The following is a 26,198-nucleotide window of genomic DNA, read 5'->3' as shown; positions in this document are numbered from 1 at the left end:
CATGTGTGAAGAGCTCCTTGTGGAGAGATGTTTCTCTGACTCCTGACACCAGCCATGGTGTAGAGAACCCCATCTTTCAAGGAATGGATAGAGCCTGCCCATCTTGTCCTCTGACACTGGGGTTCATCTCCTCATGGGCTTTATTCACACCCGTAATAATCTAGGACAAGTAGGCTGTGGAGTCTGGCAGGCCTGGTTTCAAAGCATGGCACCCCCATGTTTTGACTGTGTAACCCTTACACCTGTCTTCTCCAAGCATCAGTTTTATCATCAGTAAAATGAGTCTAATATCCACTTGGACAGTTGTTGTGGGTGTTACAGTACTTGTAAAGTACCTGACACCTGGCCACCATTTACTGGACACCGACTACCATCATTATTAAAGGGAGAACAGCATAATGGTTAAGAACATGAGCTATTGATCCAGACCAATCTCGATTTGGATGGCAGTTCAGCTACTTACTAGCATTGTGACTTTGGTCAATTTTTCTAACCATTTTTAGCCTTAGTTTTAACATTTGTAAAATGAGGTTAATGTGCCTACCTCAAAGTTGTATATTATTACAGCAGTGTATAATATACGAGGGGAGGGCCTTCACAGGCCCCTCCCCAGCCTGCCCTCTTCAGAAACCTTCTCCCCAGGGGAGCTATCCCTTTCCCATACATATTTAACCTGAAGTCTAAAGTTAAATATTATAATCCCCTACGCAAACAATATAAGTATTTATGAAACATTGTCTTCCAGCTTATATGTTATTGTTGTCTACTATTTTGGTTCTTTCTTTTCTAAGGAAGTCGTTAACATACACACAAAATAGACATTAACAATATTATTTTATGCAGATAGTGTTTGTTTAGTTTTATATACTTGTTTGCTATTTTATTTGCTTACCTTCCTTCTTATACCTCAGACCTCATTTTGGGGGATGTTTTCCTTCTTCTTGAAATATATGCTTTAGAAGATCCTTTAGTGCAGGAAACTGTCTCAATTTCTATTTATCTGTAAATGCCTTTATTTCACTTTATTCTTGAAGGATAAGTTTGCTGGGCATTTAATTCTAAATCACCTCTTCTTTCTCTTGACACTTAGAAGATATGGCACTGTCTTCCTGCTTCCATTATTGCCGCTGAGAAGTCTGATGTCTAATTGATTTTTGTAGGTGTTCCTTTTCTTTGGCTGCTTTGAAGATCCTTCCTTGATTATTGCTGGACTCTAAGAGCTTGTTGTTGTCTGAAAGTTCCTTTTTATAGCTTCCTGATCTTGCTTCATGAATGCAATTGTTTTTGGTCACTCTGAGGACATTAAGTAATAGTGTCTTTTTTTAAGCGTTCTTTTCCCTGCATAGTTTTTGTTTCCAAATATGTATATTTGGGTGTCAGCATCAGTGAGAAACTCTCACTGCTGTCAGATTTGGCCAAAAGCACCACAGATACCAAAGACATGACATATTCTGAAGCCTTAGAGCTTTATAGATAGTCGGAGTGGGATAGGAAGGGGCCCCTCTACTAGTGTGCAAGCATGGGTCAACGCCACAGTTCTGTCACTTGACAGCATGGTAGTGCAGTGGACTCTGGAGCCAGACTGCCTGGGTTCAAGTCCCAGATCTTCCATTTTATAGCTGGGCCAGTCACTTAACTTCTACTGTGTTTCCCCAAGAGTAAGACCTAGCCGGACAATCCACTCTAATAGTGTCTTTTGGAGCAAAACGTAATGTAAGACCCGGTCTTACTTTACTATAATATAAGACCAGGTCTTATATTAATTTTTGCTCCAAAAGACACATTAGAGCTGATTGTCCGGCTAGGTCTTATTTTTGGGGAAACACGGTTCATTCTTTAGTTTCATCTTCTGTAAAAATGGCCATTATAATAGTACTTACTTTATAGAGTGATTGAGCGTATTAAATAAGTTAATATATATATAACACATTTAGAGTAGTGTCTGGCACATACTAGTAAGTACCCTATATTAGTGTTTGCTGTTACTACCATTATTATTTTTGTACTGGGGATTGAAGGGAGAAGAATTTCTGTGGTGCCTTGAGGAAAGCACAGAGTAAGTATATCCTACCCTGTGTGTTCCGCCACAAAAGCCATTCACAAAAAACACGAGGTCAAGAATCTAAAGGAATTATTTGGCCAAGTTAGGGTGTGGAATATCAAATTCATTTGGTAGTCAGAATGGGATAGGGTTCTTCACTGGGAAAACACGAAGCCGTGTTTAAGGGTAGGCACCTCTTGAGAGGCGACCGGTGTTGGCTATTTCCTCACTGGAGCAGAGCAGTACCGAATGGGGGAGCAGTGACCGTGAGGGATTAATCTACGGTAAGTGATTTCCTAAGCATTTCGTAATGCTTTTCTGTTCAGAACAAACTTGTCAGGTACTAAGACTTTAAAGTGTGTGATGGCTCTTCAAGCGGGGGACATGCATCTGTTGAGGGGCAAGGATGCTGCCAGGAGTTGATTCACACTCTCACAGGTAGGACTGACCGCATCAAAAATGCTTTCAGTCTCTGTTCTAAATTCCCTCGTGTCCTCTCTGAGTTTGAGACAAGTCCCAGCTTCAGTAGCCATCACACACATACGTTAGAGAGTATGGAGTAGTGGGTCATCCTGAAAATAAGTAGTTGGTGAAGAGGCAGAATTGAAGAAATAGCATCAAAAGCGAAAGTTCAAGAGAGGCAAAAATTTTAAACAAAATTTTATCAAACCAAGATAATACAACGAAGTGGGGTTTATCTCAGGAATACAGGATTGGTTTAACAGAAAATAAATCCATGCAATTCACCATGTTAACGAACCAAAAACAGAAAAAAAACCCCATATGATCGTTGCAATAAATGCAGAAAAGCATTTGATAAAATTCAATGCCCATTCCCCATTTAAGAAAAGAAAGAACCTCTTGGCGAACTAGAAATAGAAGGGACCTTCCTCGACCTGATAGAGGGCATCTACAAAAAACCCACAGCTAGCATCATATTGAGTGGCAAAGGAATGAGTGCTCTTCCCGAAGATCAGAAACGAGATAGGGCTGTCTGCTCTCGCCACTTCTATTCAACATTGTAGTGGAGGTTCTTGCCAGTGCAACCAGGCAAGAAAAAGAAAGAGAAGGCATCCAGATTGGAAAGGAGGAAGTAAAACTGTATTTGAAGATGACATGATTGTCTATGTGGAAAACTCCAATGGAATCTACCAAAACACAACAAAAAAGCCACTACTAGAACTAATAAGCAAATCTAGCAAGTTGCAAGATACAAGATCAATCTATACAAAGCAATTGTATATACCCACAGTATATTGCAAAGAAAAATGGGACATAGAAATTTTTAAATTACAATAACATCTAAAAAATAAATCTGACAAGCTGATCCTAAAATTCACCTGGAAATGCAAAGGCACTATAGTGTCTGATACAGAGTACGGAAGCCCTGGTTAGGGCCCGGCCTTCCCACAGAATCAGGATTGTCAGTGGAGCCCACATCAAAAAGAAAAACAGTGGAGGGGAATCCATAAACAGGTCCGCAAAAAACTGAATCAGGTCAAGTCCTGTAGTGGGAATGTGGGGGCATAGGGAGCCTCATGCAATTCTAGTGGTGGTGGGGACTTTGGCAGCCACCCCAGAGATCCCAGAGATGAATGTGGCAGTATGTAGTCAAATTCACTATCCCCATGGGCCCTCTCAAGAAATTCTCACAGATCCAGAAAGGGTCATATAGGAGAATTTTCACTATGGTGTGGTTTACAACAGTGGGGAGTTGGAGGCATTTTGGGTGCCTGTCACCGGGGGAGTGCACAGGGAAACAGTGAGGGATGTACTCCATAGTCAGCCTTTCAGCACTTAGATCAATGAGTCATGCACACAGGGCAACACTGATGACCTTCAGCACATAGCACTGAGCAAAAAACAAGCCATATGACAAAACACTTCACAGAAGTTATAAATGCATGCACATACACACCAAGTACACATCTTACAAGAACTCACACAAACAAAAGGGTATAGGTTAAAACATTCAGTGAGATGCCTACATGGCAGAGTTTGGGGAGGAATTAGTACGTGGATAAAAGGGAATAAACAAAACAAGAAAGGGAAAAAGAAAAAGTGTATATTCCCTTGTCTTAGGTCACCCACTCTCTTGGCATTCATCCTGTAGTATCTGCTCTTCGAAGGAGGAAACAGCCCCACCTGTTAACCTGAGGACAGAATGCCCAGGTGAGCCTGCCTCAGAGGAGCTGTGCTTGGCTGACCTCGACCATGTACCACCGAAGCTCCTGCAGCCCTCCGTCCAAGCACTGCAGCAGCCGTGCCTGGATCGGTGTGGACATGCGTCCCTCCCCACAGAAGTCATCTGCTGTCATCTATTATTGGGGGGTGTCATGGGGAGATTAGAAGTAGAGAAGTCAGACCCACTCCCCGTCAAACCATCTTGTTACCAGACAACTCATTTCAACAACAGCCCCACAGGTGCCCTGACTGTGGTGACTGTGTGTCTATTTCCCTCAGGTGTGGCCTCACCTACTCACTTCCCCAGGAGCAGCTCTGGTCAACTCTCAGGGAAGCTGAGGCCAGACTACAGCTGAGAGGCTCTGCTCAGCTCCTCCCCTGCTGGGCATCTTCACCTAAGAGTAACTTCACTACACAGCAGGGTGTGTGCTTGCCACTCAGGTTTTCAAAACAAAACAGTATATTGTTTAGGGATACATCCACGGGGAAACAAAACTTTCAAGAAAAGCAAAAGAATGAGAACATCAAGATCAGGATATTGGTTTCCTCCAGGGCAGGGGAAGGAGGTATGAAGTCTGACAATTAAGTTCGCGAACTTATCCTTAAAAAAAGTGCTACATACCTCATTGCTGAATATCACTACAGTCACCTACAGTCACCTTTGAAGTACTCCCCTTGGGAGAGCCATGCACCCACACCAGTGCCCAGTCTACCCTTCAAAGCAATTTTGGAACTCTTTCTGGAATGGCCATCAGAGCTGTCGTCGTATTACCCTTGATGTCCTGAATGTCATCAAAATGTCTTCCCTTCAATATTTCCCTTATCTTCGGGTGAAGAAAGAAGTCATTGGGGGCCAGATCAGGTGAGGAGGGAAGGTGTTCCGATACAGTTATTTGTTTACTGGCTAAAAACTCCCGTCACAGATAGTGCTGTGTGAGCTGGTGCATTGTCGTGATGCAAGAGCCATGAATTGTTGGTGAAAAGTTCAGGTCGTCTAACTTTTTCCCGCAGCCTTTCAGCACTTCCAAATAGTCAAGTTGGTTAATTGTTTGTCCAGTTGGTACAAATTCATAATGAATAACCCCTCTGATATCAAAAAAAAGGTTAACAACATCATTGCAACAAGTTCATGAACTTAATTGCCAGACCTTGTATGTGAAGGGATACACAGGAGACTTCTAAAATACTATTAGGTTGCTGCAGAAATAATTGCGGTTTAAAAGGTTAAAAACAATCGCAAAAACCGCAGTTACTTTTGCATCAACCTAATATTAATGTTCTAGTTCTTAACCTGGTTGGTAGGTATACGGGCATTTTATTATTCTTCCTTAAACTGTACAAGTTTTAGAAACATTTCTGTATGTTGAATGCATTTAAAAATTTTAAAGAAACACAGACTTCAAATCCAATAACTGTACACCTGACAGAACACATACAATCAAAGAGAATCACTGTCATGTGGGGTGTCGTGCGGGGTCTCTGGTCCCCTCCCCACATAAGAACACAGGATATGATGAGGCCAAAAAGGATCACTCACGGAGCCATAGATAGGGGAGTCATACCACTATATTCTCGCTGGCGGCTGAGTTGGAGACACAGGGAGCAAACATCCGCCAGTACCCCAACAAGGAGTCTTCTGCACCCCAGTCTCGCTGGCGGCCGGGCGAGACACAGGAAGTAGGATCCACATGATCTGCAATCTGCCATCCACTTTTCAGCCTGCCAACCAACTAACCAACCAACGCAGCCACGGCAGTTATATCAGTGGCTAATTGGCTACCTGGTTACAGCTGACGGCCATCTACTACCCGAGCCAGCACCTTTCCACGTGAGGCCGAGAGCCTGGAAACTGCTCTCTGGGACTCTGTCCCCACAATCACAATAAACAGATCAGTATCTGCCTATGGAGGGAGAGGTTTGGAAATGGGAGTGGAGAGTGAGGAGAAAATGAAATGCGTGAATAAATAAATAAAAATAGATACAGTCTACTAATCAAAGATAATGTGATATGACATGCAGTACAGTTTCCTCTACCTTCTGCACCTGAATATTGAATGTGATAAAGAAGCTGGGCCTTATTAAATCTGGTCCAAAACCAATAAATATAAAACCAAATCACATGAATACCCAAAAGATTATTATAATCAAGTAAATGGTTGCTACAGAAGGTTATTCCAAAGTGGAGGATTTTGAAAGCCCCTCTGAGTGGTTATTTCTCCAAAGTTTCATCTGTGGACTGTTGCCCAATGTTCCTGAAGGATTCCAAATGCAGCCCTTGGCTTCTCAGCCCATTGCACAATAAAACACAAAAACCAGCGGAGAAAGCAGAAGATGAAACCAGTGTCCCTACAAAAGCAAAAGACAAAACCCTCGCATCTCAGAAGAAAAGCAGTCCCATGGGGGACTGTGTCTTGGAAATTGCCTCTGAAATTTAAAAATAAGAAACAAAAACCTGGTTGTGGGAAAAATGAGTGCTTGAGTAAACTTCAGCCATCCTCAGCCTGGGAAAGGATCAGGGGTTACACTGAGTCTACTCAGATCACCCCGAGCCACACCAGCCCTCTTTTTGTCCCCCAATCCTAGAGTCCTGTCTCCATTGATGAGCAAAGGGACATTTCCTCCTCCGCACTAAGGCCGCATATTCCACCCTGTCTCCCCATGCTCGGTTCTTTGATGCATTTTAAATCGAGATCAAGCCAATTATCCCTTATCTTGTGAAATGGCTCCCTATCACCGTGGAATGTGCCTTCTTGCCTAACCCCTGTGTCTGCTAACATATCCGGTAGACATATTCCTTGCAAATTAAACATAGGAATATGGACCTCCCCATGCCATCTGTAACAACCTGGTCTGACCCATGATAGCAAACTTTGTGGGTTGGGCCCTTGCAGAAGTCCCAGTCCGCTTGTGCACAGCTGGCCTTAACAAGGGAGGCCAGCTGTTTCTGACACTCATTAAAACTATACAGCACATGTTGCCACCTTCCTGTGCCAGTGCCCACTTTCAAAATTGGCAGAAGATGGAAGAAAGTCTATCATCAATGTCTTCATCAAACAGGGTGTCTCGATGCCAACTCAGAGTCTATGCAATAGACTCATACTCTTGGTAAAAATTAAAAAAAGTCAGGCAAATGTATTTCTAAGAGCAGGCAAGTCTGCCACCACGTTCATGACCACATTAAGGAATATGTCACCCTTTCATCCCAGAGTTCTGAACCCACCATCCTCAGGCTTCTTTGAAGTTGATCTGACCAACACTTTGTTTCTCTGTCTCAAAACACCCCCAATTCCCCAAAACTCTGCCTTCTCTCATCATCAGCAACAGATAACTTAGAGTCCCTTCCTGGGCCCCACCATCTCTAAGGAAACTAGATAGTGTTCTGTTGGTTCTCAGTATCCCTCAGTGTCACCTGAGAGCAGTGAGTCTCAGCTCATCAGACCCAATGTACCTTTTACTGTCCCGAAATGGAATTCAACAGTAATGGAACCCACCTACAGACAGTTCTTAAAATCAAGATCATGCACTAATTTCAACATAAAGGGAATATACCAAGTGCCTTTTCTACATCAGTTGAGCAAATCTTACGACTTTTATCCATTTTAGACCATTTATATGGTGAGTTTTGAAGTTGAAGCATAACATCCTTATATTCCTGGTCATCGTCTGTACTTTTGAATACACTGTTAATGTCTGTTAGCTAACATTTTATTTGAGATTTTCGTTTCATAAATGAAATGGCCCTAGGAATTTTTATCATGGGTTCTCCTTATCTGGTTTGGCAATCTAGGTTACACTAGGCTCAAAAGATGAAATAGATAGATTTCGCTCATTTGTTACTATGCATAAGATCAGAAACTTGAAAGTTTGCTACAGCTCACCTACAAACCAGCTGCGGTTTTGAAGGGGAGAGTTCTTTGACTACCATTTCAGTTTCCTTAACACTCACTAGACTGTTCAAGACTTCTCTTTTTGTGCCAATTTTAGCATGTTATATTTTTTCTAAGAAGGTATCCTTTCCATCTGAGTTTTCAAATTCATTAGAATATCATTTATAATTCTCTTTTTAAAAATCTATTTTGTCCATAGTTATCACCCCCTTTTCGTTCTGTATCTTGGTTTTTTTAATTTTCTCTTTTTTTTTCTTGATCATTCTTGTCAGAAATCTGTCTCCCTTATTAATCTTTTCAAAGACCAGCTTTGGTTTGGTCAATTTTCACTGTCTTTTGTTCTCTGTTTCATTTATTTCTGCCTTGTCGTTGTTATTTTTTTCTTGTTTCTTTGAATGCAGTAATATGAACTGTGGCATTGGCACAAAAATAGAAAAGTAGACCAATAGAACAGCATAGATCCAAGCTGTGTATATAAATGAACCTGTGTATAATAAATCAATGGAAAAAGGATAGTTGTTTAGTTGCTGGTGTTGAAAAAACTGGCTCATGACATGGTGAAAAATAAAACCAGATCTGTACCTCACACCACATACAAAAATGGACTAGACAGAGGGCATAAATGTGAAAGGTAAAACTGTAATGTTCATAGGAGAAATTGTAGGATGATATTTTTGTGATCTAGGGGCTTGGAATGACTTATTAGATGAAACTTCGAGACTAATCCACATGGGGAAGACATGATTAATTTTATTACATCAAAGTTAAGGATTTGTGCTTGATGAAAGACACCATGCACAGAGGTAAGACAATCTACAGATTGGGAAAGGATATTTGCAATGTCTAAACCAACAAGGGATTTAATATCTAGAATATACAAAGATCTCCTGTGAATCAACAACAAGAAGAGAACATCACCGACAATAGAAAATTGAGCAAAACATTGAACAGGCAATTTGTAGAAGAAGAAATTTCAAACTCCAACAGTATACGATGAAGTATTCACGATCGTGGAAAATCTGAGAAATTAAAATAACAGTGACATATGATTTTACATCGATGAGTCCGACAAAATTAGAAAACAAAAATGCCAAGTGCTGCTGGGGATGAGAGGACCTACAAACTCACCTGAGTGGCTGGTGGGAGTGTGGACTTGGGCAGCCATTCTGAAGGGCTGTCTTGCATTACCTTATCAAATGAAATGTGCCCCTTGGCATGCTAAATCCTAGGGAAAGACATATATATATAAAGGTGTTCATCACAGCATTAAGTCCAAAAAAAAAAAAAGGCAAAAAACTAAATGTATATATCTTCAAATTAGAAGCTTCCAAGAGCAAAAAAACAAACCCCCACTGGTTAAAGTGGAGTGTCCCAGCCCAGAAACCCAGGTACCCTACATTGCTGCAAATGGGTTACAGGTGTGGGAGTTATATATAGCTGTAATTTAAAAAATAACGATAAATGCTTTTAAAATACGTCTAACACATTTACAACTGTTCTTTTTTTAAACAAGTTTTTAAATATTTTGAAACTATATTTGAACAGTACCGTATTCACACAGTTCCCTCTGTGAACTTCTAGATCCAGTGATTATGCTGACATGAAAGAGGTATCGTGCAGCTCTGGCCATCAGAGAGCAGCAGCTCTCTGCGGGCTGCGCTATGCAGCACTCTTCGGGGAATCGGTCCACTGAATGTGATTTTCACTTTGCTCCTGTTCATCAAGATACTTTGTTTTGTGTGCTGTATAATATTTAAATTTTTATTAAATTTAATCTGTTCTTTTTACAATTTTTTTGGTAACACAGAAGTTATGGAAGTTATATCTTTCTTATCAGAATCAGCATCTATTAGGTGCTGCTAAAAGGAACATAATTGATTTTGTTAATTTTCTCAGTTGTTATTTCCTCATTCTCTCTGCCCCTCCCTCCGTCCTTTCCTTCTTTCATCCTTTTTTTCTTTCTTTCTACTTTCTCTCTGTCACTCTCTCTCCCCAATTTCTTTCTCCCCATCTCTCTGTGTTATTGGATTTCGATCAACCATATGCTGATTTTTGATGGAATTTCATTCTGAATTATTATTTCCTTTTAGAAAAAAATATGAAAACATAAGAGTGGAATTATTTAATTAAGTTCATTCATTAGAGTGGGCTGATTATAGGCTCTTGCATCTTCAAAAATCTGTTATTCAAAGTATGTTCATGCATGAGTGTAATATTGATTTTTGAATACTTAGAATTTTTAGAATTTTTTTTATCAAATTAACCAAAAATTAATATTTCATTTACCACATGCAGGTTTTTAAAATTTCAATGAAATTCATCTTAAAATACTCTTAATGCCTCCTACCATTAAAAATCATTTTTGAGAGCCTAACATATAAATAGATTTAGTTTATACAAACACTTATTTCCAAATTTGTATTAGCCAGTGTTCTCCAGAGAAACAGAACTAACAGAATGTATGTATATACAGAAAGAGATTTATTATAAGGGATTGGCTCACGCAATTGTGGAGACTGACAAGCCCCAAGCTCTGGAGGGTGAGTCTGCAAGCAGCCAGCGGGCGACCCGGGGGACCTGATGGTGTAGTTCCAGTCCGAGGCCAGCAGGCTCGAAGTGCAGGAAGAGCCAATGTTTCATTTCTAAGCCAAAGGCAAGAAAAAGCTAATGTCCCAATTCAAAGGCAGCCAGGCAGAAATAATTTTCCCTTATTCTGAGGAAGTTCTGCCATTTTGTTCTATTCAGGACTTCAGTGAATTGGATACGGCACAGCCACATTAGGGAAGGCAATCTGCTTCACTCAGTCTACCATTTAAAAAAATTTTTTTTTTAAGATTTTATTGGGGAAGGGGAACAGGACTTTATTGGGGAACAGTGTGTACTTCCAGGACTTTTTTCCAAGTCAAGTTGTTGTCCTTTCAGTCTTAGTTGTGGAGGGTGCAGCTCAGCTCCAGGTCCAGTTGCCGTTGCTAGTTGCAGGGGGCACAGCCCACCATCCCTTGCGGGAGTTGAACCGGCAACCTTGTGGTTGAGAGGATGTGCTCCAACCAACTGAGCCATCCGGGAGCTCAGCGGCAGCTCAGCTCAAGGTACCCTGTTCAACCTTAGTTGCAGGGGGCGCTGCCCACCATCCCTTGCGGGAGTCGAGAAATCCAACCGGCAACCTTGTGGTTGAGAGCCCACTGGCCCATGTGGGAATCGAACCGGCAGCCTTCGGCATTAGGAGCATGGAGCTCCAACCGCCTGAGCCATTGGGCCGGCCCCCAGTCTACCAATTTCAATGTTAATACCATTCCAAAGCACCCTAACAGAAACACCCAGAATAAAGTTTGGTCAAATAGCTGGCAGTAGGAGGCCCAGTCAAGTTTACAATAGAATTAACAAGTTTATCCCCTATCAATGTGACTCTCATGTGCATCTCCTTAAACCATACTTCATCTGCAAATGAAAACAATAACAAGGTCAAACATCCACCTTTACATGATACAACTATCCTGTGTACAACCAAAATGCACTAATCCCTTCCCCAAAAGAGGAGGTAAAGTCCTTGAGTGATGTATACTCTTCCCTTGATATCCCATAACTTAAATACCATGCTTTAAAGTTAACAAAACTATGATATAAAGTCAGTACATCTTATGTTACATGATAGGGGATAAGAGAAGGAAGAATATATATATATATATATATATATATATATATATATATATATATATATGCTATGAGATAAACAGTGTATATATACACACATACACACAAATATGTTCATATCAAAATAAGGAGAAAATACAACAATTACAGTCCTCGTTTCCATAAATTGTCACATGGTCGTAGTTGGTATTTATAATCACCTTCTTCCACTATCTATTCCATATTCCCTTTGCCTTCAGCAAGCACCTCAGCTTCTTGTGGTTCTTTACTGGTGGGGTAGGTAGCCCAAACCTTCATTCCTGAATGGTATGGCCCATTAGGAGTCCTGCCTGGATTAGGTTGTAGTTTTCCATTGACTTTAACCACAGGGCATAGTAATACTAAGAGATGCCCAAGAGATCTCCTGTATTCCAGACATACGCTTCCTTACCTCCACTGTGGAGTAGCAGTCCAATTTCCCATTGGTAGTCAGAATCAATCGCCCCAGCTAACACAGTAACTCCCTTCTTTGCCTGTTAATACAAAAGCATGAGGAGCCCAAAGCGTCCAGGTGGCAGTGTTAACTTCCAGTTCAAAGGAATCGTTTCATCTCCGGGAGGAAGAAGCAATCCTCCCTTTGCAACTAAGACTCTAGGCCAGCAGGGCATAAGGTCACAGGAACAGGAAGGAAAAATTTTGCTAGTGGGACATTAGGGTAATAATGAGATGCCATTCCCATTTCCACCCCTTGACTCCTGGCTATGGAAGAGGTAGCACCATATGTTGGACACTGATTCAGAGCGGAAGTCCATGTTGTTGAGCCCATGCATAACCTCCATTCCTACCATACATGGCCACTTTCATGAGCCCATTGGGTGATGACAGGGGTGGTTGGGGAAAGAGGCTGACTGGCATCCACAGAACGGGTCATCCTATTCACTTGATTATTAAAATCTTCCTCTGCTGAGGTCACCCTTTGGTCAGCATTCTCATGAAACACAGATATCTTCACATTTTTCTCCCATTCAGAGAAGTTTGTCCACATACCTATTCCCCAAATTTCCTTGTCACCAGTTTTCCAATCATGTTTCTTCCAAGTCCCTGACCATTCAGCCAAACCATTGTCCACAGCCCATGAATCAGTGTATGATCTCACATCTGGACGTTTCTCTTTCCAAAGTGAACAACCAGATACAATGCTTGAAGTTCTGCCCTCTGTGAGAATTTCCCTTCCCCACTGTCCCTCAGGGATGTCCCAGATTAGGGTTGTAGTGATACAGCTGTCCACTTCTGATTGGTTCCTCTATATCCTACAGAACCATCCATAAACCAGCCCTGAGTCTTCTCTCTCTCTCAACTGTTTGTGGGGAACTCCCCATGAGGCCATAGGTGCAGGCTGGGAGAGAGAAGGCAGTGTGGCAGGTGTGGGGACCATGGACATTGGGGCCACTTCTTCATGTTAGTTACTTGTGCCTTCAGTGCCTGCTCATGCATATACCACTTTCAGTTCATGATGGAGTGCTGCTGTACACCTGCAACTTCATGCCTTGATGTGTCAGATAACATCCAGTACATGATGGGCAGCTCAGGTCACTTGGAAACTTGGTGGCCCATGGTCAAGTGTTCAGTCTCCACTAAGGCCCAATTGTGGGCCAAGAGCTGTTTCTCTAAAGGAGAGTAATTATCTGTGACTGGTGTTGGGCCTTGCTCCAAAATCCTAGGGCCCTGCCACAGGCTCCTGATGGCACCCCTATCTGTCACTGTCACTTCAAGCACCATTGAATCTTCTGGATCTCATGGCCCAAGTTGTAAAGTGGCTTGCACGGCAGCCTGGACCAGTTGCACAGCCTTCTGTTGTGCTGGATCCCACTCAAAACTGGCAGCCTTTTGGGTCACGTTATAAATGGGCCAAAGTGACACACCCACATGAGCAATATCCTGCCTCTAAAATCCAAACATGCTCACTAGGCATTGTCCCTCTGTCCTGGTTGTAGGATGGGCCAGGTGCAACAATAATTCTTCACCTGAGAAGGCGTATCTCAGCATGCCCCACACCACTGGACCCCTAGATTTCAGTAAGGTAGAGGCCCCGGAATGTTTGTCAGATTTACTTCCCATCCTCTGACACACAAATATCTCACCAATAAGTCCAGAGTGGTTGCTACCTCTCGCTTATTAGGTCCGGTCAGCATAATGTCATCAGAGTAGTGGACCCATGTCATATCTTGTGGAAGGGAAATGTGATCAAGATCCCTGTGAACTAAATTATGACAGGACTGGAGGATTGATATGTCCCAAAGGTAGGACAGTGAAAGGGTATTGCTGGCCTTGGCAGCTGGAATCTGCTGCTTCTGGTGGGCCTTACGGACAGGGATGGAGAAAAAGGCATTTGCCAGATGCATAGCCGCATACCAGGGAATGTATTAATTTGCTCACAGTGAAACCACATCTAGCACAGCAGCTGCAATCGGAGTCACCAGCTGCTTAAGCTGACTGTAAGTCACTGTCATTCTCCAAGATCCATCGTCTTCTGTACAGGCCAACTACGAGAGCTGACCAGGGACATGGTGAGAATCACCACTCCTGAATCTTTCAAGCCCTCGATGGTGGCACTAATCTCTGCAATCCCTCCAGGGACACAGTACTACATTTGATGTACTATATTCCTTAGTAGAGGCAGTTCTAATGCCTTCCATTTCACCTTCCCCCGTCATAGCTCTCACGCCGCATGTCAGAGAAACAATGTGAGTATATGTATTCCAATTAGATATTTAGCAGCTGAGTACATGTATTCCAACTGTGTATTCCGGAGTGGGGAAATAAACACAAGATGGGTCCAGCGACCCACCAGACCCACTGTGAGATGGATGTGACCTACAACTCCATTGATCCCCTGACCACCATAAACCGCTGTTTTGAGTGGAGGGCCAGAGCGATGTTTTGGGACTCCTGGAATTCGTTTCAATTCAGAGCCACTGTCCAGATCTGACTATGTCCTTTTACCCAGAGCACAATTACCCTGGTAAAAGGCTGTGTGTCCCTTTGAGGAAGGCTGAGAGAAAGATTAACAGTATAAATTTTTGGCAGTGTTCCTCAAAGAGACCTGGCCTAACCATTCCAACTCTCAGGATCCTATTCCTTCCCCATCAGTGCCCTCACTATGACAATAGACACTGCGAGGCTGGGAGCTTAACTTGCAGTGTAATTCAGCCAGTCGTAGGATGAGATTGTGGGTTTGGTTTTCAGCAATTTCAGCTCTCCAGCTACAGGAGATAAAGCTCTCCTTCGGCACACACATACACGCTTTCAGGTCATTTATGTGGTACTTCAGCTGGGAATTCTAATCCCTGAGCTCGTCCTTTTCTTGCACTACTTTGTCCAGAGACATTAGGAGCAACCAGCCAATCTCATCATATTCCTTAGTTTTCAAAAAATGTTCGAAAGTATCATATACACGGGCATCTAGCTCCTTGCTTCTTATAAGTGGTTGATTATAACATCCAGTGCAGATATTTTGAGTATCTCCATAGTTCACGTCATGGACAATCAGTGCCCTCTTTATACTGGATATAGAGTCGTTAGTGTCTTTAAATTTAATCATATCAGAGAACCAATTCCAGAAACCTCAGAACCAATTCACAAAACTCATTCTTAGCATTCTGTTTCTTTAGAACCACTCTCAGTTCCCAAATCTGCACTAGTCAGGGTTCTCCAGTGAAACAGAAAACTGATAAAGATTTATTATAAAGAACTGGCTCATACAATTATGGAGGCTGATAAGCCCCAAGATCTGCAGGGTGAGTTGACAAGTGAGAGACCCAGGGGAACTGATGGTGTCGTTCCAGTCCAAAGGCCAGCAGGCCCAAGAAGAGCCATTGTTTCATTTGAGCCTAAAGGTAGGAGAAGGTAACGTCCCAGTCTAAAGGCAGTCAGACAAACAGAATCCTCCCTTACTCTGGGGAGGGTCAGCCTTTTTGTTCTATTCAGGCCTTCAACTGGTTGAATTCGGTCCACCCACGTTAAGAACAATTTGCTTTACTCAGTCTACTCATTTAATTGTTAATCTCATCCAAAAGAAAAAAAGAATGCTCACACAATAACATCCAGAATGTTTGACCAAATATCTGGGCAACCCATGGCCCAGTAAAGTTGACTAACCATCACAATATCACAAGACAACTTTGGGAGTAAAGCTGCAATGTCACCATATTTCCAAGACCAACTACAAGCCCATGAATAATGTTTAAGTTATGAAGATCATCTCAAATCTGGGTTTGCGCACCCAACAAGCCCTCATGCCTCAGCCTAAATGTCTGATATGCATGGAAAATTATTGAGAGAAGCAACAATGCTAAGCAGGTAACTCCAGATTAAAATATTCCAGCAAATATTTCATGAATTCTTTTTTATTTTGGAGCAATCACAAAGTTAAAGAAAAGTTGTAAGAACAGTACAGAGAAATTTTCTTGGAATCATTTGAGAGCTAGTTGCAAACCTAGTGCCCCATCACCTCTGAATATTTTAGTGTGCTTTTCTACAAATAAGGACATGTTCCTACATAGCCACAATACAACCATCAATGTCATGACATTAATGTTGATGCCTCACTACCACCTACTCCTCAGATCCCATTCAAATGTCATCAGTTATCCTAATAATGTCCTATGATTTATAGCAAAAGGACCCAATCCAGGATTAGGCATTGCATTTTTATGAATATTTTGAAACAAGTCTGTGTAGTGAGGGAGACAACAGTGATAGGAAAATGTAAACGCTTTGCATCTAGAGTTTGTTCTGAAAACCCTGAGATTCCAGTAATAGATTGTATTATTTATTGTCTTATACAGAGTACGTTTTCCTATAAGTTTGCCTTTTGATCCAATTTCTATGGGAAATGGTACTGTCAATCTGGTGAATCTGATTAAACACAAGGTGCTACTGGATATTTTCTGGTCAAGACTGTGGAGTAGGTAAACACTGTACTTACCTTCTCTCATGACCACATCAAAATTACAACTAAACTACAAAACAACCATCATTGAGAATCGCCTGAAGTCTTGCTGAACTGAAGCCTTACAACTAAGTACATACCAAAGAAGTCACCTCGAGGCTGGTAGGAGGGGCAGAGACACAGAACATGCTGGTCCCACCCCCGTGTGTGACCATTAAAAACCAGGAGGGATATCTTGGCTGTGGAGATTCCCTCCCGCCCTCCCACCAGAGGAGCAAGGGGTCCCAGCACTACACCAGGCTCCCCAGCCTAGGATTCCGGTGCCGGGAAGAGAAGTCCCCATAATTTCTGGTTGTGAAATCCAGCGGAGATTGTCACTGACTGGGATGGAGGGTGGCTACACTCCAAGACACTCCTCTTGGAGGGCCTATGCATGGACTTACTCACTGATGGACTCATTCGCTCTGAGCTCCAGCACTGGGGCTGCAGCTCGAAAGGCAAAAGGGACTTAATGGAGGGGAACTGAGTTCTCTGGCTTCAGGGTGAAGGTTGAAGGGACAGCTTTCTTCCTGATGGAGGAGCTGGAGGAAACCATTGTTTCTTTGTTGAGCCCTCCCCCCACCTGGCATGCAGACACTGTTGGATGCCATATCTGAGTCTCCATCAACTGGCTAATGCCATTCATCCATTTTGCCTTGGTGATTCCCCAAGACCACGCCTCACCCAAATTTCAGGCATACCCGAGACCCTTCCAGTGGCTTTTCTGTACAAATGACCCATTTTGGCTCATGCTGCAGACTTCCTTAAATTGTCTCAAAGGTTTACAAAACCCAAACAAGCAGCATCTGTCTTCAGGGTGTCCCGTACCTCTGGCTGACCAGCTCTAATCCTGGCACTAGTGACAGCCAGCCTTGGTTCACAGCTTGGCCTCTTAAGGCACCCCCAAGCACAGAGCAGGCAGCAGCCATCTGCAGATTGCTTTGTGGCTCATGCCATATGGCCCTAGACAGGGCAGAGGCTGTGGCTGAACTTGGCCTGCAGCAGGTCCCTTTCCAGGTGGCCCTGGGACTGGCATGCCCAGTTGCCAGCTTCGAACTGAGCTAGAACATCACCCGGCCACCTCCAAGGAAGACACACCCAAAGGGCACACTGGGCAGGTACCAGAGCCCTGCTGAAGAGAATCCTGCTCCATAGGGTCAGCCCCTCCATAACAGCTCCTTCACTGTAGTCATGGCTAGTTCTAACAATCAATGAGCCCCATGGTTAATCCCTCCCATTGCCATGCAAACAGCAACCAAGGCTCAACTATAACAGGAGTACACACAAAACCCACACAAGGGACACACCTGGGGTACCCAGCTCTAGTGACCAGTGAGACTGTGAAATGGTACCAGGTGGGTACTAAACTAGTTAGGGGGATCACTTCTTAAATTATATAAAAGTCTAACCACTATGCTGTACACCTGATGTAATGTACAGCATAGGGAATATAGTCAATAATATTGTGATAGCATGGTACGGTGTCAGATGGTTGCTGGACGTATCATGGTGATCACTTCTTTAGGCATATAAATGCTGAATAACTATGGTATACACCTGAAACTAATATAATATTGTATGTTAGCTGTATTTTAATAAAAAATCACAAGGTTCTACCTTCCCACCTGTTTTCAGCTTTGTGTAAGGACAAGGGATCCCTCTCTTTTGAGGTCCTTGAATATACTTTATAGAAATTTGGGGGACCACGTGAAAATAGATTAATGTGAACTCATTAAGTTTTGGAGGTTCAAAACAAAAGTTCAACTCTGGAAAAGTGAGGTTAAAAATCATTCCCTGGTAATGTTTGTGTTATAATTTGGATCATTTAAAAAATTAAAGGAGTAGATTGTCATTTGTCAATAACCTGAATAAAAGAATCATCACCTAAAAACTATTAAAATGTCCAACTGGATTTAAATGATTTTAATAAATGAAATAGAAATTCTGACTAATGGAGGGAAAAAACCCATAAATTCTCCTTATCTATTTACCACCAACAACTTGAGAAGAAAACCTCATTTCTCATTAAAAGCAACAGTGAAGATTTTGAAGAGATCATTCATGAAAAGTCCTGATCAGGAATTGTGTGTAGTCATTTCCAGCATAAAATTTTATGTAAAATGTATATTCACAGATGTTTGAATATGTCATTAAAATGTGAAAATAGTTCATTTAGATATTTATACAAATTAAAGATTTACTATATTCCCATCACCTTCACAGTACCCCTACATATCCTTCAAATCTGAGCCAGAGGTAGGCTCTACCTAGCTCCTCTGAGCTGTAGGTAGTTTCGCTCCAGTTCTGTGAGCCCAAGTATCAGGACTGACACCATCCAATAATAGTAGCAGCTAACATTTATTGAGAACTTAACTTATGCCAGACACTAAATATATAATCTCATTTAATTCTCACAATAACCCTCTGTGGTAGGTACTATTATTCTACTATTATAATTTAATTTAAAGATGTAGGAACCGATACTATAAGAGATTAATTTGCCCAAAATCATACAGCCAGTAATCGGTGGGGGGAGTATTTGCGCCCAGGCAGTTCAGCAGCCCCTGGGTGTACCCTCAATGTGCCCCCTCCTTCTGGGGCCCTTTATACTCCCCTTGGGCCTCAGCTTTTCATCTGCAGTGGCTCGTTGTGTAGAGACTATCGGGGCTGTCCCAGGCCAAACCACAGGTTGAACAGGTGATCACACAAGCCACACAGCAGGACAGGACCAGATAAGGACACTGAGGTCTACAGTTGGGGAAAGAGAGAGAGTAATGGAGGCATCAGCCCCTGGTCCAGCCAGATTGTAAGCCCTAGTCTAGAGGAAAGACCTGGCCTTTTACCTACCCTCCTATCTGGAGCTGATCACAGGACAACACAGCAGATGCCATCATTCAGGGGGCAGGGAGGTGCTAAAAGGAAGGTCTTTAGAAGAGAATGAGGCCTGAATACTAGGCAAAGGACTGGAAAGGGCTCAGTCTCAGCAGCGCCCCTCGCAGTACTTGAGGGGATAAAATGACGAGAGAGAAAATTGGCCCCACAGGCACATCCAGAGCTTGAGTCCTTCTATAGCCAGCCTCAACTCCTAATCCCTCTGGACTAGGTCCTTCTGCTCAAAGATAGACTCGTGGTACCACCTTCAAGCCCCATCTAGCTCTCTGTCCCACATTTTGCCACTAACATGGCTTCAGACCACCCCTTAACTCTCCCAAGTCCCTCCACTCCATCCTGCAAGGTACAAATCCAATCCCATCCCCTCCAGAAAAACTTCTAGGGTCCAAGTTAGAATGAATTGATTGGTTGATTCCCTTTTTTCCCATGTGCCATGTGCCATTCTCAGGGAATCAAGCTAATTTTTTTATTAGTTTTTTTTTTTTTTTAATTGGGGAATGGGAACAGGACTTTATTGGAGAACAGTGTGTACTTCCAGGACTTTTTTTTCCAAGTCAAGTTGTTGTCCTTTCAGTCTTAGTTGTGGAGAGTGCCGTTCAGCTTCAAGTTGTTGTCGTTTCAGTCTTAGTTGTGGAGGGTGCAGCTCAGCTCCAGGTCCAGTTGCCGTTGCTAGTTGCAGGGGGCGCAGCCCACCATCCCTTGCAGGAGTCTTACCGGCAACCTTGTGGTTGAGAGGACGTGCTCCAACCAACTGAGCCATCCGGGAGCTCCGCGGCAGCTCAGCTCAAGGTGCCGTGTTCAATCTTAGTTGCAGGGGGCAGAGCCCATCATCCCTTGAGGGACTTGAGGAATCGAACTGGCAACTTTGTGGTTGAGAGCCCACTGGCCCATGTGGGAATCGAACCGGCAGCCTTCGGAGTTAGGAGCATGGAGCTCTAACTGCCTGAGCCACCGGGCCGGCCCAAGCTAATTTTTAATGTATAACTTTGTGTGTGTTCTGGTAAAATATATTGTTTTATTTGCATGTATTTATAATATATCTAAGGGTGTTATGTTGTATATTTCGTTCTGTTTCCTACTTGTTTAGCAATATGTGCTTTCAATTAAAAAAATTAAACTTTTTGTTTTGTAATAATTTCAGATTTATAAAAAGTTACAAAACTAACACAAAGAATTTTCATATACCCTACACCCAGCTTCCCCAAATGTTACCATTTTACATAATGTCAATACAATTATAAAAACAGGAAATTAACATTGATACAATACTATTAATTAACCTATTCAAATTTTACTTTCGACTTTATTGAGATTTTACCAGTTTCCATCCTAATGTCCGCGTTCAGTTCTAGGAGCCCACATTACAATTAGTTGTCATCACTCCTTAGTATCTTCTAATCTGTGACAGTTCCTCAATCTTTCTCTGTCTTTCATGACTTTGACACTTTTGAAGAGGACTGGTAAGTTATTATGGAGAAAATCCCTCAAATGGATTTTTCTGATGTTCTCTCATGATTAAATTTAGGTTATGCATTTTTGGGAAGAAAACCACAGAAGCGATGCACCCTTCTTAGTCCATCATAACGGGGCCTATATGATGTCTATATGTCTTATTAATGATTATGTTAATCTTCATCACTTGGTTAAGGTGGTGTCACCACTGTAAAGTTATTTTCACCTTTGTAATTAGTAACTAACTTGTGAGGAGATACTCAAAGTATCTATGCAAATGTCCTGCTCTTCATCAAGCTTTTACCCACTAATTTTAGCATATACTGATGATTGATGCCTGACACAATTGTTGCTGTGGTGTTTGCCAAATAGTGATTTTCTATTTTCATCATTCCTTCTACATTTATTAGACTTTATTAGTTAGACTTTGACTGTAATGAAAACTTTGCCTTCTCCCCCATTCATTCATTCACTCATTTGTTTATAGCTGTATGGACTCATGAATTCTTATTTTATTTTATGGATTATATTTTATTACAACCATTATTTATTTTGTTGCTCAAATTGTCTCAGATTTGGCCGTTGGGAGACCCTTCAAGTTGGCTTCTGTGTGTGTTTGACACATTCCTTACATTTTTAAGCTCTTCCTAACTCTCTGGTCCCATCCCAAGAATCAACCATTTCTCCAAAGAGGCACCAATATGTTTAGATAGATGATTGATAGATAAATGCTTTATATATCAGCAATATGTTTATATATAACAGATTTATCAAAATATAATTCATATGTCATACAATTCATCCATTTAAACTATTCAGTGTCTTTTACCATATTCACAGAGTTGTTCCAACCATCATCACAATTTAAGTTTAAAATATTTTCATCACCTCCAAAAGGAAACTTATACACATCAGCCGACCCTCCCCATTTCCTCCAACCTCACCCCATTGCCTCTCTAGGCAACCACTAGTCTACTTCCTGTCTGTATAGATTTGCCTATTCTGGACATTTCATATGAATGCATCATACAATATGTGGACTTTTGTTTCTGGCTTCTCTCATTTACCATAATGTTTTAAAGGTGCGTGCATGCTATAGCATGGGTCAGTACTTCACTTCTTTTTATTGCCAGATTCCTTTCTGTCTGATTTCTTGACCTATTTGAACTAACTTCCCTGACTCTGGTATTTTGGAGGACAAGATAGCAGAAAACACTGAAACAGAACAGCAAAAAGAAAAAAAAAAAGAAGATAGTTTAAGAGACCTCTGGGACAACATCAAGCGTAAAAACATTCACATCATAAGGGTACCAGAAGGAGAAGAGAGAAAGAAAAGGATTAAGAATGTATTTGAAGAAATAATGACTGAGAACTTTCTTAACATGGGGAAGGAAATAGACATACAAGTCCAGGAAGCACAGAGAGTCCCAAACAAGATGAACCCAAACAGGTCCACACCAAGACACATTATAATTAAAATGGCAAAGTGAAAGACAAAGAGAGAATACTAAAAGCAGCAAGAGAAAGGCAACTAGTAACTTAGAAGGGAGCTCCCAAAAGATTGTCAGCTGATTTTTTCAACAGAAACTTTGCAGAACAGAAGGGATTGACATGAAATATTCAACGTGATGAAAGGTGAGGACCTACAACCCCGCATTTAGAATGGAAAGACAGATAAAGAGCTTCCCAGACAAGAAAAAGCTAAAGAAGTTCATCACCACCAATTCATATTACAAGGAATGTTAGAGAGACTTCTTTAAGACCGAAAAAAAAAGATCAAAATTATGGATAATAAAATGGCAATACCTACATATCTATCAACAAGTACTTTCCCAAGACATGGAAACAACCAAAATGCCCATCGGTAGATGACTGGATTAAGAAACTGTGGTACATTTATACAATGGAGTATTACGCAGCCATAAAGAAGAAAGAAATCTTACCATTTGCAACAACATGGATGGACCTAGAGAACATTATGTTAAGTGAAATAAGTCAGACAGAGAAAGATAAGTACCATATGATCTCACTTATTTGCGGAATCTAAAGAAAAGAATAAGTGAATGAACTAACCAGAAACAGTGTTGGAGACAAAGAGGAAAAACTGAGGATTGCTAGATGGGCGGGGGGAGGGGGGGGCGGGTGAAGGGATTGAAAGGCAGTCGGTGACCACAGGATGGCCACGGGGTTTGAAAATTAATCTGGGGAACATAATTTAGCGGTTACCAGAGGGTAAGGGGGTTGGGGGGTGGGAGATGAGGGTAAGGGGGATCAAATATACGGTGATGGAAGGAGAACTGACTCTGGGTGGTGAACACACAATGTAATTTATAGATGATGTGATATAGAATTGCACACCTGAAATCTATGTAATTTTAATAACAATTGTCACCCCAATAAATTTAAATTAAAAAAAAAACAATTACTTTCAATTTATTAAAAAATCCAATCAAAAGATTCAGGAGGGCTGAATGGATAAGAAAACAAAACCATTACATGTGCTGCCTACAAGATATTCACTTCAGATTGAAAGACACACACAGACAGAAAGTAAAGGGATGGAAAAATATATTTTATGAACATGGAAACAAAAAAGACCAAAAAAAAAAAAATCTGGAGTAGCCATACTTATACCATACAAAATAGACTTTAGAACATAGGCTATAACAAGAGACAAAGCAGGACCAGTAATCCCACTTCTGGATATTTATCTGAAGAAACCCAAAATGCTACTTCAAGGGTACGTGTGCACCCATATGTTCATTGCAGCATTGTTTACAATAGACAAGATGTGGAGGCAGCCTGGGTGCCCATCAATGGAAGAATGGATAAAGAGGAAGTGATGCATATATACAACGGAATATTGCTCAGCCACGGAAGGGAATAGGTTCTTGTCATTTGCTGTGGCATGGATGAACCTGGAAGGTTTTTTGCTGAGTGGGATGTCTGACAGAGAAAGGCAGATGCAATGTGATTTTGCTTATATGTAGAATCTAAAGAACAAAATAAACAAACAAAACAGAAACAAACTCATAGATACAGAGAACATTTTGATGGTTGCCAGACAGGAGGGGTGTAGGTGAAAATAAGGGGCAGGGATTAAGTACAAATTGCTTTTAAAAAGTACTCATGGGGATGTAAAGTATAGCATAAGGAATATAATCAATAATATTGTAATAACTATGTATGGTGTCAGATGGGTACTAGATTTATCAGGGTAATGGGAGGGGGTGAGGAGCAGGGGGAAAAAGGTGAAAGAATTAAGAAGTACAAATTGGCGATTACAAAATAGTTACGGGGATGTAAAGTACAGCATAGGGAATACAGTCAATGATATGGTAATAACGATGTATAGCGCCAGGTGGGTACTACACTAGTCGGGGGGGATCACTTCTTCAATTATATAAGTGTCTAACCACTATGCTGTACACCTGAAATTAATACAAAATAATATTTTAAAAAGCAAATAAAAAAATAAAAGACAAGAAATCTCTTTATCTCTTCTAGTCCTAGGACTGATGTAGCCTGAAATCAGACATAAAACCAAAATCCTGCATGTTGAATTCACAAGATCTCCAGGTCTCTTATGTGAAACCAAAATGCCACTGACTGGGGGAAGAGTGGACACTTGGGAACTGGAAAAGGAACACTGGGCTTGATTTGGATAGATCTGAATTTCGTAAACCCAGTCCTCACTGAGCCCCCCTTGGTGGCAGAGGCAGCCCTTCCTTGTTAGTCTAATTGAACGAGGCCTGCCTGACTTGGGGACCCTATAATGATTTGGCTAATCTTTCTCAAGATCCACCCATATCACCCTTTGGAGCTTCCATACCAATTACTGGATTCATTCAGATTCCTATATGTCCCAGGGGAAGTAGAGTCGGACCTGTGAGGAGAAAAGCTACATACACACGAAAATGATAAGATGTAACTAATTTATATTGGCAGAAACCTCTGTAATATGTGCAGGAATTGCTTCTATGAATGATAGATTAGAGAGAAATAAGATGTAACTTTAGATTGGGGCAAACTTTATTATTGTGGTAAACTATATAGCATAAAAATGTCCATTTTAACCATTTTTGAGGGTACAATTAGGTGGCGCTAATTACAATCACAGTGTTATACAACCAACACCATTATCTAGTTAAAAAACTTCATCATCCCGAACAGAAGCTCTGCATTCATTATGTAATAACTCCCTATGTCCCCCTCTCCCAGCCCCTAGTAACCGCTAACCTACTTTCTGTTCCTATAAAGTTGTCTATTCTAGATATTTCATATAAGTGGAATCATACAATATTTTGCCTTTTGTGCTTGTATTATTTCACCTAAAATGTTTTCAAGGTTCATCCATGTTGTAGCATGTGTCTGAACTTTATCCCCTTTTATGGCTGAGTAATATTTCAGCATGTGTATATAGCACATTTTGTTTATTCATCTATTGAGGAACACTTGGATTGTTTTCACCTTTTGCTATTATTAATAACGCTGCAGTGAACATTGCCATACAAGTATCTGTTTGAGTCCTTGTTTTCAATTCTCTTGGTTATATACCTAGGAGTGGAGTTGCTGGACCATATGATAATTCTCTTTAAGTTTTTGAGAAACTGCTAAAATGTTTTACACAGTGACTGCACCATTTTACATCCCCACCATTATCAATGTACAAAGGTTCCGATTTCTTCAGATCCTGTTTTTGTTGTAGCTGTTGTTGCCATCTAGTGGTGTGAAGTGGTATATCATTGTGGTTTTATTTGCATTTTCCTAATAACTACTGATGTTGAGCAATTTTTCATGTGCTTGTTGGTCATTTGTATATTTTCTTTGGAGAAATTAAAATCTTTTGCCCATTTTAATTGGGTTGTTGGTCTTTTGACATTGAGTTGTAGGAGTTCTTTTATATTCTGGATTTTAAACCCTTCTCAGATATATGATTTGCAATTATTTTCTTCCATTCTGTAGGTTGTCTTTTTATGTTCTTGATAATACCCTTTGATGCACAAAAGTTTTTAATTTTAACTAAGTCCAATTTATCTACTTTTCTTTTGTTGTTTATGCTTTTGGTGTCATATTTAACTATCTGCTGCCAAATCCAAGGTCATGAAGATTTACCCCTATG

This window comes from Rhinolophus ferrumequinum, chromosome X, assembly GCF_004115265.2.
Source record: "Rhinolophus ferrumequinum isolate MPI-CBG mRhiFer1 chromosome X, mRhiFer1_v1.p, whole genome shotgun sequence".
NCBI classification, from domain to species: Eukaryota; Metazoa; Chordata; class Mammalia; order Chiroptera; family Rhinolophidae; genus Rhinolophus; species Rhinolophus ferrumequinum.
This window is presented reverse-complemented; position numbering follows the sequence as displayed.